Source organism: Ciconia boyciana, chromosome 1, assembly GCF_034638445.1.
Source record: "Ciconia boyciana chromosome 1, ASM3463844v1, whole genome shotgun sequence".
Classification (NCBI taxonomy): domain Eukaryota; kingdom Metazoa; phylum Chordata; class Aves; order Ciconiiformes; family Ciconiidae; genus Ciconia; species Ciconia boyciana.
In genome coordinates this window covers 99,518,924-99,541,511 of record NC_132934.1, presented here as the reverse complement: position 1 = coordinate 99,541,511, position 22,588 = coordinate 99,518,924, and positions in this window count along the sequence as shown.

The window sequence follows — 22,588 nt, the reverse complement described above, 5'->3', positions numbered from 1 at the left end:
CGGCATTGACTGTTAACTGCACCATGTTTCTTGAGGGGTTTATCATGTGGACAAACACGCACTAAAGAGTAAAACATGCCTATCAAAACTAATTTCCAGCGTGACCTGTGCCAGGATTAAACTGAGGTCTCCAAAGGTGAAAGGAGAATGTATCAATCAACTGCACCTTAACTACTCTGTCAGCCATAGAACACATATCGAATAAAATTAAGTGCTAAATCAATTTAGCTATACACACAAAATAATTAAATACTATTTATTGACTTGCATTTTCATTGAAAGGGAGGAAAAAAAGACAATCAAGCTGTTTTGGTACTGCAGTTTCAAAATGTTGGTCTCATATAAGCTATGGCTTGGGATTTTATTGACACTAAAATAAAACCCTGCAGCCTGTGAAAATTAGGCTTTCTTCTTTCTACAAAGGAAAAAAAATCAGTATAACAAAGTATGCATTTAGATAGATATATGCGATAGATTCTGAAATGATCCTCTTTGGACACTTATTCCAGATTTCAGAGTGCCTATTCATTTTAAATTATGGAGCATGTAAGAGACTTAAACTAAATTGAAATAAAAGGCAATATCCATTTAAAATTAAAAGCACCTATGTTAACATGTGCAGTGTTAAAATACCTGTCTGCACTGAAGGAGGTCTCTCAGGCAGAAAAAGCCTCAGAGGAAAAACTTTGTTGAATGGCTTAACTAAGAGTTAAAATAGCTTTAAAACAATCACTGAAGATGCACTGAAATTTAGCATTATTAACATTCTGTTTAATTATAAAAAGAAAAGCTCAGAAAAAAAACTAAAAAGAACATATTATAAAACAGTCATTTGTAACATAATGGTCTGTTTTCTACTATAAAAATAACTCTTTGTTAATAGCATTATGCAAATAGTCTAGCTGACTTATTGAAAATTCAGCAGTCGCAGGAAAATGCCAGAAAGAGGTAAACTCTCAGCACCAAACTCACAAAACTTTTTATGTCACACTCCATGTTACGTTTAGAGATTACAACAAATACTGCAAGATTTTATGGAAAAATCTCCCCTTGCCCAAAAGAATTTAAAAAAACAAAAAAGCCCCAGCAGAATATCCAATGCAGTAGTAAAACTCACTATGAGTTTACAAAGAGTAAGCCTTAGGAACATTATTCCTTACCCATTTAAATAACTATGGGAGTCAGTAAGACAACTCAAACGCATAAGAGGGTCAGTGATTTATCTCTAATAGTTATCAGAGATATGTGGCTACCTAGAAAGGGGAACTGGAAACAGATCAACAAAAACAAGGAAAACATAATTATATACAAACAGATCCCATTAGGTAATATTCTATAAAGTATATGGAGAAAATAATGTCATCTATATGATATAAAAATATTCTCAATATTAACACATATTCAAAAAGTCTCAAATCTAATTTGTATAAGCTTGGTCAGGAGCATTGTCCTAAATCTGTTATGTCTGGGGATTAAGCACATGATGCCTTTCCATCTCTTTCATCCTGTTCCACTGTTTTATTGTACCTTTTCCCTCTATTTTCCCCTGTATGATGGGTCTCATGCTGGACTTGCTGGTAAAAGGAACTATTATTTCACAGCATTATATTCACAATTATGAATTCAAAATTCACTTCCCATTTTTGTCCCACTGAATTAGCATAACACAGAATCATAGAATCGCTTAGGTTGGAAAAGACCTTTAAGATCAAGTCCAACCGTTAACCTAGCACTGCCAAGTCCACCAATAAACCATGTCCCTAAGCACCACATCTACACATCTTTTAAATACCTCCAGGGATGGTCACTCCACCACTTCCCTGGGCAGCCTGTTCAATGCTTGACAACCCTTTGGGTGAAGAAACATTTCCTAATATCCAGTCTAAACCTTCCCTGGTGCAACTTGAGGCCATTTCCTCTCATCCTTTCTCTTGTTACTTGGGAGAAGAGACCAACACACACCTTGCTACAACCTCCTTTCAGGTAGTTGTAGAGAGCAATAAGGTCTCCCCTCAGCCTCCTTTTCTCCAGGCTAAACAACCCCAGTTCCCTCAGCCGCTCCTCATTGGACTTGTGCTCTAGACCCTTCACCAGCGTCGGTGCCCTTCTCTGGACGCGCTCCAGCATCTCAGTGTCTTTCTTGTAGTGAGGGGCCCAAAACTGAACACAGGATTCCAGGTGCAGCCCCACCAGTGGCGAGTACAGGGAGACAGTCACTTCCTCTAGTCCTGCTGGCCACACTATTTCTGATACAAGCCAGGATGTTATTGGCCTTCTGGGCCACCTGGGCACACTGCTGGTTCACATTCAGCTGGCTATCAACCAACACCTCCCCAGGTCCTTTTCTGCCAGGCAGCTTTCCAGCCACTCTTCCCCAAGCCTGTAGCGTTGCATGGGGTTGTTGTGACCCAAGTGCAGGACCCGGCACTTGGCCTTGTTGAACCTCATACAGCTGGCCTGGGCCCATCGATCCAGCCTGTCCAGATCCCTCATCTATTGCTCTAGTGGATATTCCCTTTATATTCTGTAGCATATTCATGGAAATTAAATGGAAAAGAGGTACAATCAGCTTCATTAAAAATTCAGATGAATGTTTTCCATTTTTGGCAGCATTCCTCACACATCATTAAAAACCAAAACAGTTATTCCATGAGAAATGTAAGTATAAACAAAGAAACAAATAAATACCCCGTGACTCCCCCTCCCTATGACCTGCCATTGAAACAGTCCTCTTCTGCTTCCCGTGCTCACCACAACCCCCCTCCCATCCTCCCTGAGGAAGACCCTGCTCCCATCCTCCCTCCTCCTCCTGTGCCCAGGGACAAGGAGGAAGATGCTCTGAAGAGGGACAGAGGTGCTGCCGGGTCATGACACACTCCATGGAGCAGTACCCCATTCCAGGAACCACATCCCACTGGGATTCGCTGCTCCTGAGAGATTTGGTTGATGTCGGCCAGCACGTTCATCAGTTTTCAGGAGCAGGAAAAAAGGTGGAGGATGACAAGGTGATTGCATAAAACAAGCTAATACCAGAAAGAACCGCAATACACTCCTCCATTATTAATTTCTTTCTCATCTGTCAGATGCATGTCATGTACAACAGGCAAGTGCCTTATAATGGCTTAATTTTATGATGGAGTGGGATTTTTCAAAAGGAAAAGGAAAAAAAAAAAAAAAGAACCTTTTAAAGCAAGTATGAGTCCTTTCACTGGGTACTCTCCCACACCCTGAAGCTCTGAAGATAAATAAATGAAGGATCTGGACAGCAGCAGGGATCACAGGGAGCCACTACCAACACCAGCAGCAAAGGAGCTGCCCATGGGGATCCAGGGAGGTGCAACTCAGGTCCAGTGGCACAAGGTACATATGCGGGGCAACACCTGATCCTGGACACCTCATTTATAATTTTAGGGGGCGAGGAGGAAGGACCAGTTAGAGAGAAGGCTGATTCTGACTCTTATCGTGCAGTTTTTTCAAGAACAGACAAGTGCCCAAGGCTCCACTTACATTTGCTCACCATTTCCTCAGTGTATCTCTCTATTCTGTAAAGTATTTTATTTCCTCTGTTGAAAGAGTCTAGCATTTATTGAATACAAGCACACTTAATACTCCTGAAAAAGTAATGCTGTCATTGCATCCACTTTGATATGACTGGTTCCCCAAGAGGATCTTTTGCGTGAAGCCCTGAGGAGGTTGTAGTCAACTTTGCTAATGGAAAAAAAAGACATATGGGCTTTCCAAACAGCATTTTGGATATGTAAATTTAAGAAATAGGCATAAAACCTCTTGCAGAGACAGCCTCAGAAAGGTGACTTAAAGAGTAGTCTAAATTGGATTGGTTTATCCCAGAAAGTCACTCTTAGAAAAAGTGGGTTGGAACAAAAAATCCAAATCACTATTTTTAATATCACAAAGGTCACAAGAGCTCAATCCAGTGTTCTGGGTTGGCTACCTTTGCTCTTTTCAAGGAGAGTGTTTGGATTTTGAAGATTCGTGAACTTGTGCACAAAAAATGTGGAGAATTGATTTGAGTCCTTCCAGAAAAAGTCTTCACGGGAATAACGCGGACTCCTCAGTGAATACAACGAAGACCAAAGAGATAACAGCTAATCCTCACTGAAACATGTGTGTATAAAAACTAAAAAGGGACTCTATAATAAAAGACAAAAAAAGAAGTCATTACAGAACCACATTCTTTCCCTTATCAAAAAAACCTACAAATTAAAAAAAAAGAAAAACAACCTCTCTGCCAGTAAAAAGTAGTATATTTAATCTGGAACATAGTCTTTAGCTGGCCCTGGATATACAGCTAAGAAAGTCACCAGCAAATTATTGTTACCACTTTCCAGAAAAAAAAGGGTATTTAAAAAGATAAAACCCAATTCACTGAATACACAAGAGTGTAAGATGCGTTTCAGCCTGCTGGTCTCCTCCTGGCACAGAAAGAGTAAATATTGCAAACAACAAGAAAATATTTAGTTAACTTTTAAAAATGTAAGAGCATAGCATTTACCACACAAACATACACTATGGAAAATGTGCAATTTTAAGGCATCCTCATTCTAATCTTTAGAGCCTTTGTAAAACTATTATCCTATACATAGGTACATATATATCTATATAAAATCGTAATATTTTAGCATAGTAGTCTGTCATTTATGTTTTAAATTACTAGAAACATTATAGTTGGTACAAATACCTGAGTATTATGTTATTTCATATCTGAGTTGGAAGTAGATCTCCAAGATGGGTAACATAATCTAAGCAGCAGAGATCACACTTTGGGCAAAGAACAGCATTTTCAAAATGAGATGCTCAGACTTCAGCTTCAGAAGTCACACCTGGATTAATGGGAGGTGAAGGTACTCACCTTCTCGGTATCTTTTACTTCATTGTCTACATAGGAATATCTGTTTAAATTTACTTTTTAATAATTGACTGCTTCGCTGGAGGGCAAGCACTACAGAAACTGTGTTCAGTGGGTCTTTAATGTAAGGCAAGAAGAAGATAGTCTCCCTTTAGTCTACTTCTGTATTTACTTCCATCTATACACTTAGAAAGGAAGAAACTCTATTGAAAAACAGATTAAATCACAGTAAAACACAGGAAGGTGAAACCACCTCTAGAAGAGGGCCATGCCCCTCGACATTCCAGTGTCGAGTAAAGCTGCTACAATGGGCAGGGCAGCCTGGTACCACGACCCAGCCTGCAGGACTCACATGCAAGAGCAGTGCCTGCCATCAGAGTAATGACTGAAGTCCTCAGTATGGCAATCAAGCTGCACGGGGACTTGAGACTCTGCTGAGACTGCCTACAAGCTCACTGTCCCTCCCACTTGCCCTTCTTGGAATAACAAAAGCCACTCCCAGAAAAAGTTAGGTTTTGAGCAGGTAGAGTTTTCTGATCTCTTCCAGTTCTTGAGATTGTTTTATGTCCATTCCCACAAAGAAAGTATTCAATCTCAACCCATCTTATCTGGCCAATAATGTGTTATAGAGGGAGACCTGCTGACAGTACCCAGTCAAACAAACCACCACAACGAAGTCAATCCTGTCCACTCTTCTGCTCCAGGGAGCCATTCTCAGAACAGCCTTAGTTTGAGTTGAACACTGCAGCCAATATTCCAGGTTTTCTACAAAACTATACAGATGCTACCACTTCAGTTTTACTGCTGTTTTGCAAACTTCTCATAACACAAAAAAAAATTTAACACACCTGCCTATAAAAATATAACCAACATTAATACATGACAATGTGAGCAAGACCACAGCATGTGTCTGTTTATCTTCAGATAATATGAATAAGCAGAGCTCTACCAACGTATTCAGTCCAGCAGAACAAAGAGCAGAAATGCAACAGATTGTATGTGGCAAAATCGGTGGTGGTGTAAAGCCACCCAAGTGCTTTGCAATTTGAATGTTTTCCTACTTTTGCTACTTGAAAACTGCTGCTATCTTCAGACACCACTTGCCACAGGAACAGCAAAACTAACTTCTCACATTAGCAGTTTGCCTGTACCAAACAACTTGAAAGCTCTACAGCCATAAATAGACTGGACTAAAGAATAGAATAGAATAGAATAGAATAGAATAGAATAGAATAGAATATTTTCAGTTGGAAGGGACCTACAACGATCATCTAGTCCAGCTGCCTGACGAATTCAGGACTGATCAAAAGTTAAAGTATATTATTAAGGGCATTGGTCCAAATGCTTTTTAAACACTGGGGCAGGCATGGGGCATTGACCACCTCTCTAGGAAGCCTGTTCCAGTGTTTGACCACCCTCTCCGTAAATAAATGCTTCCTAATGTCCAGTCTAAACCCCACCTGGCACAGCTTTGAACCATTCCTATGCATCCTATCACTGGATACCAGGGAGAAGAGCTCAGCACCTCCCTCTCCACTTCCCCTTCTCAGGAAGCTGACGGTCCAGGGAGGTGGTACATGGGGTTCCCTGTATCAGGGAGAGGAAAAATTATGCTGCACCTTACCCTGGCCAAAATCAAGTCAGCTTGGAAACAGATGGAAAACAGTTCAGCCAATTACATACACTACTTGCTGAACACTGAAAGTCACCGTCTTGCCTGGAGCAATGGGACCACACAGCCTGGGGACACCTGCATGTTTCTGGGTGTAGAGCAGGAAGGAGCAGCGAGCTGCTCCTAAACTAGATCTAAACTAGATCTGTGCCACCAGGATGTTCTCCACAGACAAGTCATCCCCCTCCGCCTTCAGTCCCACCTTTCATAACCTCGGTGTACACAGATCCTCTTTAGTTACTTCTCCCTGCATACTTATTTCCACTTAAATATGAAACATTAGAACACCTCACACAACAATGCAGTTTTTACAAAGCAACTTGATGACAGCCACTATGTAAAACCACAGCTTGGCATTAGCAGCCATGAAAGGCTGTCAGTGATCCATCTGAAATGTCAATACATCATTTCAAATGTTCTTACTCGCAGCTGCTTGAAGCATCCAAAGGCAGCAAAATCAAAGGGATAGCTATCCCTTTTTCAGAAAAAAGGAGCGAAAATAGAAAGGCAATTAAGTCTCCCCCTAGAAGCAGCCCATTCACGTTAAAAGGGTATACTTCAAAGGATGGTGAAGAGGGAGACAGTATGTGTTTCAGATAAGTTGCGTGAGTAACCTTGGACAGGGCGATAGGTCTGTCATGCAGGAAATCCAGCATTTGAAATAAGTAGAGTCAAGAACTGGAAAAGAGCTAGATGCCAAAATAGTTCTCTAAGCACAGTGCCCACCTGGCAAAAGAGCACCCAAAACGTGTAGTACTGGCAAAGGCACTCTCATCCTCCTCTTCTGTGTGATTACCTAACAGCGTTTGCTCTGGGTCTCATCAAAATATTAACAGTGGAAAGGAAGGACAGCCCAACCAGGAGGTGCAACTGATGTCAGCCTAGAAGCCAGGAAAAAGATTACAAGTAAATAAAATTCAGCATGCTTGGGGAGAGAGATTTCTTCAGACTTCTCTCATGGCCCCAGGCAGAGAGCAAAGATCTCACGTTGCATTCCCACCCTACCGTGGTGGAGTCATCATTTCTGGTAGCACCCATGGGCTGGCATGGGAGGAGCTCCATATTTCTGAAGATATTCCCCTAATGCTGCAATCCATTCCTCTCTTCTATGAAGCCCCACTATGCTAGACATTTTTGTGTCTTATTTTCCCTCACAAGCCAGTCAGGAGCACAGTGGGGATGTATGTGCTGGACCTCTTTTGACAATACCCCCTCTCTCCCTTTGAAAGCACCCAGGGCTGTCGCGATGTCAGATCTACATAGACAAGGAAAAGCAAACCTGGGTCCTTCAACCAGATTGGGCAGCTTAATTTCAAAAAGCCTTTCTAGCTCCAGATTGTCTTCTAATGAACAGGAAAGCCCCTGGGTAAAATAAAAATTGTACACAATAAATATCCAGAAAATCAAACAAATTTTCCCTTTGGCTTATTTTTGTACTGGTTTCTATGTACTTCCACAAAGTCTGATTCCACTGAAATTCACAAGTGCAGTGTTCAGCTGCTGCACAAGTGTCTTGTGGATATTTGGACAAGGATGAGAAAATGTGCATGGAGGAATCAAATACCATGCAAAAGCCTCTATTTCTGGTAAGACTACTCTACTAGTTTATATTGCCTGCCATTTTTATCTGTGTGTGAAATGATCTCTGGTTTTCATGTGAGATTAATAAGATTGAGTACTTCTGAATCATATGGCATTGTCTACTGTGCTGCATAGGTATTTTTATATTGAAATGATACTGAATCAAGAGGAAAATCTCCATTAGAGATTTTACAAGCACTTCTGGAAAAAAAAAGGAAACAAAACCAGAAAATACTGTCAAACGCTTCAGAGAATTAAATAAAGGTTGCACAATTTTTAAAAAATAGTCTTTGAGATGTGGGGGAGAAAATAAATTCTTTATATTAAATATCTGTATCCATACGCAGAACATGTATGCTTTGCCGTTATCTAATATTTATAATCTAGGAATAACATCTTCTTTTAAACTTCATCCAACAGTTTCAAGCACAATAGCACTTTTGTTCCTGCTCTTGTTCTGTTTGTCACACAATATTTTTTCCTATCATTAGAATACCTATTATCCCGCACTATGAAAAGTCTCTAATAGTTCTATTTTTCTTTTGAGTACAGAGACTACTAGAAAACATCAGAAAGCTTTAGAAGGTGAACTTTTCATTTATTATTGACCAATTATGTGAAATTTCATATTTCAATTGCTCACTCAAAAACCCTCTTCTTTTTTCATCAAATTCAACATTCTCTTAAAACAATACTTCAAAATATTACTTAAAACCTTCAACCTTTTGTTCCATTTTCATAAGGGCGGAAATAAAAATTCACAGAGATGAAAGGTATCTTAAGGCAAGAAGACAACGACCACAGAGCACATACCGATTGAAAGGCAGATGAATATTTGAAGGCTTTTGTCATAGTCTTATTTGCTACTTTTATTCTCAGGCTTCTCTTCCAGAGTCCCCTAGTTACAAAAAGTGATGAAATTAAAAGGATAGTTCCTACCCAGTGATTTTCCTCTGAAGTTCCTTATATAGGCTAAAGACCCAGTCAGTTCCCATTTGGGAACTGCACCTACCCTTGCAAATGCAGAATAAATGCAAACTGCTCGAAGGGAATATTGCAGGTATTTCAATACAGTGCAACATAACCACTGCATGACACCAATAGGAAGCCTAATGAACTGGATTTGAAAATGGATAGTCTTATTACAACTACTGATGCTAGCAGGATCAGCTAATGTGTTTTAACTCAAAGGGTATTTTAAAGATTTTCTTTTTAAGCTGAAAACTCACAGACCTTTCAAAGACTTATTGATTTATTTATTTTTTTGCATTTCACATCTGGTTCTCTTTCTTTTTTTTCCCTTTCTGCTACCAAATTCAATAAAAGGAATGATATCAAGATACAATTTGGTTTTCCTTTTTCTGATTTTTTTTTGTCTGCTTTTTTCTGATACTATTTTCCAAAATAATCTTCCCCTCCATTTTATAAAAAGCAACCCATATAATCCATCATTTCTCACAATAAGGGATTGAGATTCTAATTTCACAAAAGTGTGATTTAAAATATTGCTCTTTTTCCCAAAAACTTCAGCAGTCATTTTGTACTACATCAGTTCGTTAGGCCCCAGTTAGGCTGGAGCTAAGATCTAGGCAAACACACAAATGCAGGGGTTTCATCTTTGAAGTGGTCACTCAGTATCACCCAATAAAAGACTATCAGAAAGGAAAAGTGCTTTTGAATATTTTCTCATTTCCATGTGGTGCAGAAGCACACCAGCTTTTGCTTAATATTAAGACACCGTTCAAAGCTACAAAAGTTAAAACATTTGTTAATGCAGTATATACTGAAACAATTGGACAATACTTCAAAGCCTTTGGTTTTAAATCTTTTGGTATCACTACCATTCAAGAAAAAAGTATTTATACAACATTGTCAAACAAAAGTTATTTTGCAGCTAATCTGACAAAGTTTTGGAACAGAAGATAATAAAAATCTATTGCATCCTGTTTATTTTCTGAAAAAGTGAAACAAGATCAGATCAGGCATTTTTGTCCTGAAAAACCTTAAAAACATTGACATTGTTTATATGATTTTAATGCTGAGTATTTATCAGCTCTAAACTAGGAAAGGTACAGAATAAAATAAAACAAGCTTTCCAAAAGAGTGCAAGAAAGGAGCAGATAAGGCCAGCTGACTATCTATCAAGCTCTAAGACTCATAATCCGCTACTGGCAGGGCATGTGAACCAGAAACAGTAAGATGTACTCATCCATAAATTCATATGATTGAGAAACACTCCAAAAAATTAAGACCATGTTCTGCCCAGAAGTCTCTTACTAATAGGAAAGAAACTTATTACTGCTTACTGCTTGGCTGGTGGCTGGAAGTCCTTTCATTAATTTGTTCAGTTACTACTGACAAGTTTACGTGAGCATTTTCTACTAGTTTGGGAAGTATTTAATCATCAATCTTTCACATTCTTTTTCTTCTAACTCAATTGATATGGAACGAGAGGTAAATGCATCCATGCATGTAAACATCTGGTCTTTCCTGCATCACCTCCCACCTCCCATTCTTGTAATGGCCAAAGACTGCAGAAATAATCCACACAGCAGGCTGGAAACAACAACCAAAAAAACCCCAACCTACCTGTCCCTGCTGCTCATGACCCTTGCAAATATCGCTGCTGATTTTTTTTGTTTCTTTTTTTAATCCATGGGTGTTTTGAAAACATAATAATTCATCTTTTCAGGACATATCATTAGTTTTACAAAGTAAAATAATTTGTTTCAGTGTACGTAATGGGCCAGATATTCAAATAAGCCACTAACTGGATGAGCTAGAGAAATGGACAGGGTATTGGGTGAACACATATGAAACTCAAGGACCTGAGTTTTGAGTACAAGGACACAAAAAGAATTGCCACCCACAACAGCAAAACAACCTTTCCTTAGACAAGCCCTTCTTCATACAAAAGCAGCCAGACCTACATTGAATCTGATGTGTTTGCCAAAGCTTGAGTGTCAATTGTTTGGCATTTTAAATCAACCTAGAAAAATACGATATTAGCCCTACTTTTTAGAGCTGAACATTTACTCTTGGACAGAAGTACACAGGAGCTGGAGGTTTTTGCAGTGTGATAACCAATTGACCATCTCCAGTTGAGGAGACCTGACAAGAAGCTATCGGGGCTGAGACTGAGCCCTTGGATTGAGCCCAGGTCACACAGCTCCCTGGGTTTCTGAACTGCCCCTCTCAGTGGCTAGCACCCACCTAGTCCTCAGCAAGAGAAGCAATTTAGTCTCGGGGGTTTCTACCCTCCGGGCAACAGTTTGTAGTCAAAAGAGAACTGTCAGGTACTACAGAGTATCAGGTATGGATAATGTCCAGTGTTGTCCATATAGGTTAAATGAGAAATCAAAGACACAGTTTATGCACACCTTAAAGAAATGGCTTTTTGTAACTCTGAATAACCCATGGCATTTCAAAACTAATATCCTTGTCTCATCTTCCGCATGATTTTTCTGAGTTTACATTTCACAGTTATGCCACAACGAAGAGAGTTTTAATTCACTTTATTTAAATTAAAAAATAAAAACATACAACTTTGTTACATATTTTTAATCTTTATCTAGTCTTGTAGAGATTGCAAGGAAAAATAATGAAAAACAACAAGAATATTAGCATGCCAGTTAAACACTCTCTGGTTCAGCCCCACATCTAAACATATTCAATGTAATTCTATATGGGTACTTGGAAAATATTACTTTCTTCACAGCCATACAACTTTGACTGGACTGCATATACATTTCACAGTTGTCTAAACACTAATTCCTATTGAAAACAGTCATTTACTATTATAGCTTTTGTAAATCAAATACAATATTAATAAACAAAGATATAATTTCTGAGTAGAAATTCTAGAAGCACCAAAGTAGCTTTTATTTTTTAGTTCCATTTTCTGTTTTCCAAGTGAGTTAAGCAGACCCTAAGCATCACTGAAAGTGACTTCGGAAACTCATGCAAGAATGTCAGCAACTCTACCTCTTGTATATAATTTTCTACATCCTGAAAACAGTAATTTACATGGAAGTAGGACTGAAAAGTCATGACACTGCAGAATTACAACTGCTTGGATGTTTAAACTGTGCTTTTCCTGTTTTTGAAAGTACTTTGGTTCCTTTAAAGATGAGATTATATTCTAAATACCTGAGGTTCATGAAGATTACTTTTAGTAGAATTGCCAAAATTTTTGTCATTCTTAGCAACATGAGTTTAACTATTACATTATCAAGGAGAAAAAAAAACCTTAAGCTTAATTCCAGCTTCACTTCATTTCTGGGAGAAATGCAAACAGGTTTGAGTCTCCCTTCACTTACATATTGCAAATTGGAATCAATAGTCACACCAGTGTGCAAAGGTGGTGTTCTGAGAAAAACCTTGCAAATACTATATTTCTTGAGTAAACACAGAGGTATTATAAGGGGTAAGGACCCCCTGGACCCCCTCTACAAGATACCCCATTTTAATATAGTTAATAAATGATTCAAGAAACCCAACCCAGTACAACAGCTATATTTTGGTTGTAAGCACAATCTGCATTTAAGAAGTGCAGAAATGGTTAATCCAAATAGTGAGAAGAGTTGCAACCTTTTCCAGATATTACTCCAGCTAATGAAGTGAGAGGTTAAAGTAAACCAGCTAAACTATATTTTGCCATAGAAATGTGTCCCAGAACAATCTACTGCAAATGAGTAGATAACAACTGAGGCCCTGAAGGATTTGTTACTGTGACTGAATCTGTTTAACGGGTTCATACAAACTGGAAAAATGCAGGTGGCTGTCGGTTGTCCAAATTTGCAGATTTGTTAAAAAAGAACAATAACAGTTGGAACCATGTCAGGGGTAGGAAATAAACACAAGGAATCTGAATAGGGTAGGACAATAGGGACTGAGAGATCATGTGCACTGTCAAGAGATATGATAAAATGCCTTTAGGGAGGCCCAGCAAAGGATTAAAAATAACTCAAGTTTGACAAGTCACAGGGAAGATGAATCATGGATAATGACAAAAAGAAACAGCATGAAGACAGGATCACAGAATTTGTGTCCCCCAGCAGTAAGAAAGGCAAAAGGTCAGTGAAGAATGGGTAGGTGAATCAGGCACTTATGCCCTGTATTCTCATCAAATAATCAGTTTTCAAGTTTTAGAAGAGCAGTAAATTTACAGACTTCATATACTTTTAAAAGGGAGCAGTGATTTGTTTCAGACAATTCATCTTCAGTCTAACCAGAATTTTCCTTCTTTTTGCTGCTAAGACCGCATAACACAGTTGGAGAAAACAACAGTTAAAAATGATAACCATGAAACTGGTCATTGACTACCATCATGCATGTACCATGTGGTAAGGGAATTGCAGTGCAGTTTCTCTTCTCTCTTTTGGCAGATTATCTATTTAAGAGACTGTTTTGCAAAATGTTAACTGTGTTGTGCGTAGTCAGATTTTTTAGGGTGTTTTTTAATGGTAGGGGAAAGGGAAAAAGGAAAAGGGGAAAAGGGGAAAGCGATGCTCACAGAAGAAGGAGTGCTCACAAACTGAAATCTCTGAAAAGGGAAATGTATCATTGCCATAACAGGCAGAGCATGTAATGCAACAAACAAGCTCTCATAATTTCACAACTGGGAGATAGAAGCTTCATCTAGTAAGACGCCAGGACTCTCATACTTTCAAAAACATATTAACATGCACAGAAATACATACTTACAACCCCTTGAACTTCAAACTGTTTCAGACATTCTTCAGCCAGGCTGGAAAATGGCTATTTAAATAGCAGAGTGAGTAGAAAGCATTACACCTTTTAGAAAAAAGAAGAAAGAAGAGAGAAAAGAGAGAAAGAAGAAAAAAGAAGAAAAAGAAAATATAACTAAATGTACTTTGTTTTTATAAGCAGTGCTTTAAAATGTGGGAAAAGAGGCAGGAAAAAAGGATCCCAAACCAAACTGTGCCCAGAAGCAGAGAACTGAAGTACAGTGTTGTCATTGCTTTTCACAGCTGAGATTGTGTTGAGTACTCTATCTTTAGGAATTAATTCTTTTCAGACACTCATTGGCAATGGTTCTCGGAAATATTACAGACCTTGCGACATGAACAACATGCATAATTTCTGATCAGTGAATATTGTCTTGTTGTCCAGCAGGCTAGAGCTCTACTCCTTTTCTCTCAAGAGAGAGTGTGCAACTCAAGGTGCAGCAAAAGCACCATATCTTTGATATTTAAATGCCAAATGAAAAATTAAGGACTTTTCCTGCTTTCTGTCTTGTTTGCCTTTTACCATTGTCTATAGTGCTTGTCCTTAAGGCTTAGTACTCTATTCCACTATAATAATTCTCGATATAACTATACGTTGTAAAGCCATGCTTATGCCACAGACTGAACTATTCGTACTTACTATACCAGTTAGAAACACTTCTGATGATTAAATCATAATTTAAAAAATTAGAACAGATTTTTCAACTGTTAAATAATGTTTCAAAGTAAATATATCTTCCTCTGAATAGCAGGATTTTCTTTTTTTTTTTTTCTTTTCCTTAAAAAGATATGCACTGGCTATGTGAATTGCATAATTTTTAAGTAAAGCAAGTTCTCTGTCTGAAGTCCATTTGCAGTCACAAACATTAGATTCCATTGAAAGAGTGATCAATTTTATTTATGTCACTTAGTCATTAAAATACATTAATTTTTTACTATGTTTCAGACTGTTGAGATTTATTGACATTTTGAGGACTCCCAGAAAGTGAAACAGTTCCAAGCTTAGTTTCAGCAGGGCAGACTAGTTCAAAATCACAAAACCAACATACTAATGATGGAAAGAGAGCTTTTGTTTTGATATATCTGTAAACTCGATTCATGCAATTTACACCTGAACCTGCACATGAAAGAAACTGATCAGGAACAGGCGATTTTCCAATAAAAACAAGTTATTAGAAAAACCTCTAAAACCGGTTTTTCTTGTTTCTCAAATTTAAAGGTGTTGACTGTGTGAATATATGGGAGGAAGACGCCAGCTGAATATCCTGTATCATTACAATGAAGAATGTATAATCTTCATACGTGAAGCACTTTATGAAAAAGCCTTTATCTTTTTTTTCCTTCTCTCCATTAAATTACCTTCATTTAGTACCTTGAAGGCATGTGCAGCTCCTTTCACAACCAGCCTCAGAGGGAACTTTCTGAGCTCTTCAATACATTATTTGGTATATTGCAATAATTTAAGCAAATGTTCATATCACAAAGAACCAGAGTTATCTCTTCTTGTACACAAAATATTCTCACATCAGTGCTACCTTCTGCATCTCTCCATCAAGCTGTAGTGCTGTCTGATGGTAATAGCTGAAAAAGTGATTCTGACGCACTTTCTTCTGACTACAAATTAATGAAGTTTGAGCAGAGAACTGTGAAAATCATAGACTGCAACTCTTTCAAAAATCTGCATTTCTGAAGAAATATCTTCTCTTTAAAGAAAAAAGCAAAAAAAAAGACTAATTATTTCTCCCAACCTTAGCATCTAAGTGAATAGCCAATGTTATATTATCAAATTTTATCCGGGCAAAATTGAGATAAATAATAGTTTCAATTAGGAAAAAACACCTTCAATACTCCATCCTTACAGGTAATGTGATAGCCACACAAACGCATGTGCATATTAAGGTCATCTGCCATCTTTCCCATCACTTCCAGGGAGACTTCCATGGTAAAGGTTTTTTATTTTAATGATAAGCAAACATTTAAATCTTTCACAATACTAAAAAACCTATTACGATACTGCTAAGTATTGCAGTATTGTTAAATCTGCTAAGAAAAAAAGTCAGTGAATTAAAAAATAAGGCACCACAGAGTGAAACCACAACTCTTTCTCTCTCTGAATTCCTGCTCTGTGGGTCTACACCCTGTTCCTGTGGCATTTCACATTATCATGACAGTTATGAGACAAGATGGCTGCATAATCCCTTGCCCTTTCCCACTGCCTGGGGATACTATTTCTGATGTTCCTCCTAAAATATCCATGAAATTTTGCTTTTAAGTTCCCTCCTCCAGAGCAGCTATCAGCACACATTCACAGGAGTGCCACATTCCAATAGAGCACCTTGATTCATTGACAGAGCATTTTTCTAACAGAAACAAACATTAACTGGAAAATACACAAGCACAAAGAAGAAATTGCAAATTCAGTTACTATTTGTAGAGGGCTATAACTGCAAACATTCAAGCTAGTAGTTACCATTCAACTGCAAGTAAGGAAAAACAGACAGACAGACGTCAGGCCTCACACCCATACCCTGCACACATTCTTTGCAAGGGTCCATCCAGAGCTCCAAGTTCTTTCTGTGATGCTAAAGTGATCGGTAACACTCTTATGTCTATGAATTTTGTCTTGAACAGGGCTCAGGTGGATATTCCTTTTAAAGATCCATCAACGTATAACTTCTTTACTTCCTCTGATCTTGAATTAAAGCTTGGATCCTGACCCAGAAGAAATAGGCTTGTTATAAAATAGCTGAAAGCTAACGTAATATTTCTTTAATGAATATAAGTCTTATTGACAGGGGGAAAATAAAACACAATATGAATCAATTTGTGCCTGTTCTGACTGTGCATTTCAGTGCTAATGCTGTACAAGATAAGCCTAAATGGTACTTGGGGATAATTTGTGCTTTTAATTTGTGCTTTTTTTGGCATAATCCAGGGGTCAAGTTTTATTTTAGTTTATATCCTCAGCACAGCAGACCTGAGTAGCTCGATCCTTATTTATATTTACCTATTTGGTTTCTCCTACTTGTACAATGCGACAATTTGACAAAACTGAAGGACAAGGGGCAGAGCAGAACCAACCTGTCTTTTCCAGCTCTGATGGGCTGACTGTGGCTGGCTGCCAGCCTCCCATCAAGTCACTCTCTCAGTCCCCCTCAGGGACAACAGGACAGCGTGGTTCCTCTCCATGGGCTGCAGTCCTTCAGGAATAAAACTTCCTCTGGTGTGGGCTCTCCATGGGCCACGGTTCCCTCAGGGCATATCGATCTGCTCCAGCGTAGAGTCCTCCACAGGCTGCAGCCTCCTGCTCCAGTGTGGTCCCCTCCATAGGCTGTAGGGGAATCTCTGCTCTGGCTCCTGGAGCATCTCCTCACCTCCTTATCCAACTTTGGTGTTTTCAGGACTGTTTCTTACACTCCCCACTGCTCCCTCCAATCCTTGGCAGTACTTTTACTTTTTTACATACATTTACACTGAGGTGCTACACACGTGGCTGGTGGGCTCAGCCATGTCCTGTACTGGGTCCATCAAAGCCAGCTGTATCTGGCACAGGGCAACCCCTGGCCTCTCTTCATTGAGGCCACCTCTGCAGCCCTCACAGCTGCCAGCATCTTGGCACCTATGCCCAATACACCAGCCTAAATGCATCTTTGGTTCTATGACTGTATGATTCAAAATGAAGAAAACCAGGAGGGAAACAGTGGGAAGAAGTTGGTCTTTCAACTTATCCTGCAGCTACACCTCAACCTTAACCCTAAAAGCAGAGCTGTCTCCTTGAGTCCCACCTGGTCTCGAACTCTCATTACCACCTGCGATTTGAACAACTGCAGTGGCAATTTCATGAGAAGATTTGGCATTAACATACAACCAAGAAATAAATAAAGGAAATTGAAGGTTTTTTCCATCCCTGCTTCTTTCAGGATTTTCTGCACTATTTAATGCCATCTTCTATTGTACACATTAAATTGTCCCCTAGCCTTGCCCAGGAGGGCTACAACAATCAAAGTGCCTGAAGATGAACACACACATCTGCACATAGATGGCTAATGAAACAACCATGCTGCCAACAGAAGTTTCCACATTGATGCAGAGCCACTTATTTTCCTGAAAATTTGTATTAAGTTTTTTTGGGAGTTTAATTATGAGTCAGATTAAAGCACTATGTTTAAATAATTTGGCCCAGTTATCTAGAAATTTGGGGATAATAATTTATTGAAAGTACTAGGAAGATGGGAAAGTTGACAGTTCTGATTATTAAATTCTACCTCGTATTATGAGGCTCAGACTGTACAATTCTGTCACTTGCATAAACACGAAAGAGGATGCAAGATGTGAAGTTAAAGACTAATCTCATGACAATTACTGGAATGACTTTGAAGTGAATAGAATTGACACCAGATGAAAAACGAGCCTAAACTTTAAAATTACAAATAAGGTACACTGAAGAGTGGTCCCATTTCATTGTCAGTGTATACAAGCTGTTAAAAAGAATTACCACTTATATTGCAAGGAATCATGTGCTCTTTCATCCTATGGGATGCAAAGGAGATACCCGTCTTTGGAGAATTATTGAAATCTGATGACAACAAGCAGATGAAGTAAGATGCTCTTAGCTTAATAGTGGCTGTGACATGCATCTGTACAAGAAATTGAGGATGGGTGAAAGCAGCCTTACATGCTGACAGATGAGCCTCAGCCCATTCCAGTACCAAATCCTCTTTTTTCATTACTTACTGGAAAAATGATTGCTCAGGCTAAGATATCTTGCTATTTTCTATTTTCTAACTCTTTTAAAGAGTTGCTTTCTTCAGCTGTTGGATAAACAACAACATTGATCATGCAAAAACTAAGATATGTACCTTATAAAAACTTTTTTAAATCTACTGAATAGATATTTTAAATAGCTGCTGTCTTCCTTTCCCATTAGAGCTGGCCAAATTCTGTGCAACTGATTGCTTTATGGCGGAGTCCAACTTTTGACTCCCTGGTGACAAAAGCCATAATAGATAAACAGCTGGGGTATTCTCTTCACTCAGAGATTACCTTTGCCAAGAATGCTTTTGACTGTGAAAACAAACACATGCACAGACACACACACCAGGGAAAGACTGTGAAAATCATCTATGAAAAGCTGTAAACATTGCTCATTCCTTCTTTTAGGATTTTCTGTCATGCTTATGACTGTACTGTGGAAGCAACTCATAGTGTACAGTTGAGCTTAGCTCCACAGCATTGCCAATTATAATTCTCTCAGTTATGCAGGGGAACAACCAAGCACAGAGATGTAAAATGAATTCCCTAAGATCATAAAGAGCAACTACAACATAGACAGGAATAGAAGGTAGCAACATCCATATGCTGATTTCCGCAGCACAACTCATTCATTCTCTCCCTGTTCCTGGGAAAACTGGACTGTACTTTTAGCTACTCACGGATCAAGCCTCTGATCCAGTGCACATTTACTATTGCATATAGGCCACACATAGGCCATGAAAAAGGACTTATTTTAGAAAACATGCAGATGCCAGAGGCTGAAATCATCTAAGGAGATGAAAAGAGAACCACTGATATGAAGAAAGGGAGTTAATGTAAACAGTGTGATGCACTAGCAGGATTATTTTAGCAACAGCATTTCAGATGAGCCAAGCACAGTGGCAGCAATCAAGACCAAAGAAAAGATGGCAAGATATGACTGCTTGGACATGGGTTACTAGGAGAAAGATTTAGCCACCTTTTCTGTGTAGCCAAGAATTAGGGTTATGTCAAAGATGACATGCAAGGAATGGGCCTTCGTTACTGAAAGGTGATCTCAGGGTGGGAGGGGAATAGATGTAGAAAACATGAAGGGATCACCCTAAAATATGCACTGAAGAAATGTGCAGGGGTAGCAGGAAGGGCAGTTTCAGTGAAGTATGTAGGAAGGGATTCAGTCTGGAGAGAATATGAGGTGAACCTGAAGGGCAAGAGCTGCAGACAGCAGTTATGGAGAGGTCTTTTAAGGAATCCAGAGGTGAGGGAGAAAGTGAATAGTATTATGATATGGAAGGGTCAAAATCAAGTTTAAAACGCCTATGGTTGGATGGGGCTCTGAGCAATCTGATCTAGTTGAAGATGTCCCTGCTTATTGCACGGGTGGTTGGACTAGATGACGTTTAAAGGCCCCTTCCAACTCAAACTATTCTATGATTCTATGACCACAGTGTAATTTTACTGGAAAAGAAGAAACTTAATTAGAAGGAGTTTGTTAGGATGAGTATGAGGATGAGAAAGATATGCACTGGGATAAGCTTATTAGGAGTTTTACGGACAGACATTAAGATCATCTCCCCCAAAGAACTTACGCTTTTCATAAATGAACTTCTTGCATAGCCTGGGACTTTGCAAAGATTCAGTCTTTGTTAATATACAGATCAAACTCACAGATGAGCTTCGAGTGTGAAATATCCCATCCGGCTTGTAGCACTCACCAACCTTTAGACAGAAATAATAATAATGTGGTGAAATGGGATATGGCATACACCATCTGGCAGCTGTGCAAACAAGAAGAAGAACCCTACGAAGAACATTATTACACGTTTGGGGACCTGCTGATTACATTGCGTGTCTAAGGTTAGACATTTTGGTGTGTAAAATTTGAGAACACAGTCTAAATCGTGGATAATTTAATAGGTTGCACATGGACTTCACCTCTAGTTTATTAATTCTTTTTTATTCAACAATATATCCCTTTTTAAAAGGCCGTCTTACTTTTATGATGAACTGCTTAAAGTGCTGTTCCAAACACACAAAGCTGAAAGGAAGAATTCTCATTTTTCTATAACAGTAGGAAGGTGCATAGTGGTCTGGTCCTATCAAGGTGTTCAGTATCACCACATAGCCAAGAGTTCATATTTCAAATTAATGTATCACCTGCGTAGAGGGCAAATCCTCTTCCCTTAGAAAGACCAAGAGGTTTTTATTCATGCCCTTTCTTCTTTTTTTTTTTTTTTTTTCCCCCTTTATGAAGGAGAACAACAGAAAGTGATTAAGGAGAGTGTGTTAATAAAAAAAGCTCTTTAAACCAACAAGCTTATGGATTTTGAAGGACTGCCAGGAGAGTCATTAACAGAAAATATTCAAAAGGCACTTAAATGTGTTCTCTGACTTCAATAGATTTGTTTCTGTCACCCCACAAGAAAACAAAACAACGGAAAGCTCAGGCTCACTCCCTGGCTGGTTCTCTCTGCTCAGTAGTGCATTTCAATTACCCATTCAAGGCCTTTCTTTGCTGCCAGTATTCTCTCTCCCACTCCCTCTCCATCCCAGAAACACTCATCTTTCTTCCACCTATCTCATGTTGACTATTTCTGCTACTTGAAGCCCTGACTTCTTGCTTCTCCTTTAAACCATCTCTATTACCAGGGAAGTGTATTTCATCACACATGACTTGCACGTGGTCCCCTATGCATTCCTGCATTCTTTTCCAATCTCCTCTCAATGCCTCATGCCAAATTCCTCTTCTTTCTGAAATGCCATGATGTGTACATCATGCTGATACTGCAGCAGATGGTGCTTTGGAGAAAAGGGATCAGGTGCACAATTAAGATGGACAGATCTGAAATGGCAGATTAAGTTTTCCAGGTATGGAGAGCACGTTTGCATCAGATGTCAGACTAACTTGGAAACTGACCACAAGCACCTTGAACCCATGCTCCTACTAGTAATCGGCCTTCGCATCACTGAGAAGAAATTCTTCCTCAGGTCCCCTATAACTGCAGGAACATTATTGTCTAATATTGATTTACCTGTTCTTTCATGCTGTCTCAGGACAGAAAAGCACATTGTTTCAGAATTATGGAACTGTAGAAAATTTCTTTTCTATGGATTTCTGTCTCAGGTCTTCTATGTCATCCCCACCACAATACCTTTAGATCTTTTCTATATCTCCTAGCCTAACCTTATGGTTCTCTGCCTCATCCCGTCCTTCCTGTGACTGTCATAATCCCAGCTCCCTGGGTCCTGGTTTTTCCTTCAATACTCTTAGCTTTCCTTCCATGACTTCTGCATAAAATTTTGGGCTTATTGACTAGCTTGGCAAGGAACAGTACGTGTCATGACCAGTCCAGCCCTTCGCATACTAACCATCCTGATGACTGCTGCCTTGCTTTTTCCTAGCGTTGACATTAATTTAGTCTCTCTTCTGATCCCAGATGCTGACTTCCACAAAATTCTGTCAAATTTGGCATGTGGAATGACTGCTTAAGCCTCATTTCCTTAGGAAACCAGCTAAAACATTTCACTTCCTTTTTCTAAACTGGATTAAATAACTGCAAGATGGATGGTGTAGCAGCCGGACAAACATGACCTGGTCAGGAATGGCGCCAGGGCTCACAGGTGCTCCTTTCAAAGGCTGGGGAAAACAGCATACAATGTTGACTCATCTTTCAGCCCTCACGGATTCTCCTAATTGCTCAGTGAATTATTCACCCCAGCTTGCTATTCCCTCCCTCACTCCTCTAACGCCTACTTTGCTCGTGCATTTGCATGCAACACCTATTTGTCACCCTTCCCCTAAAGTACCTACAATAACAAACTCAAAAAGATAGCTCCCACTTCCACAATATCAAGGACTGACCCTTCTGGGGGTGGGCTACAGCACGTGGATGACAGAACAGAGAAACATTTTGCAGTCCTGAATGATGAATGAACACCCTGTAATAATAAGGGTACAATTGCAAA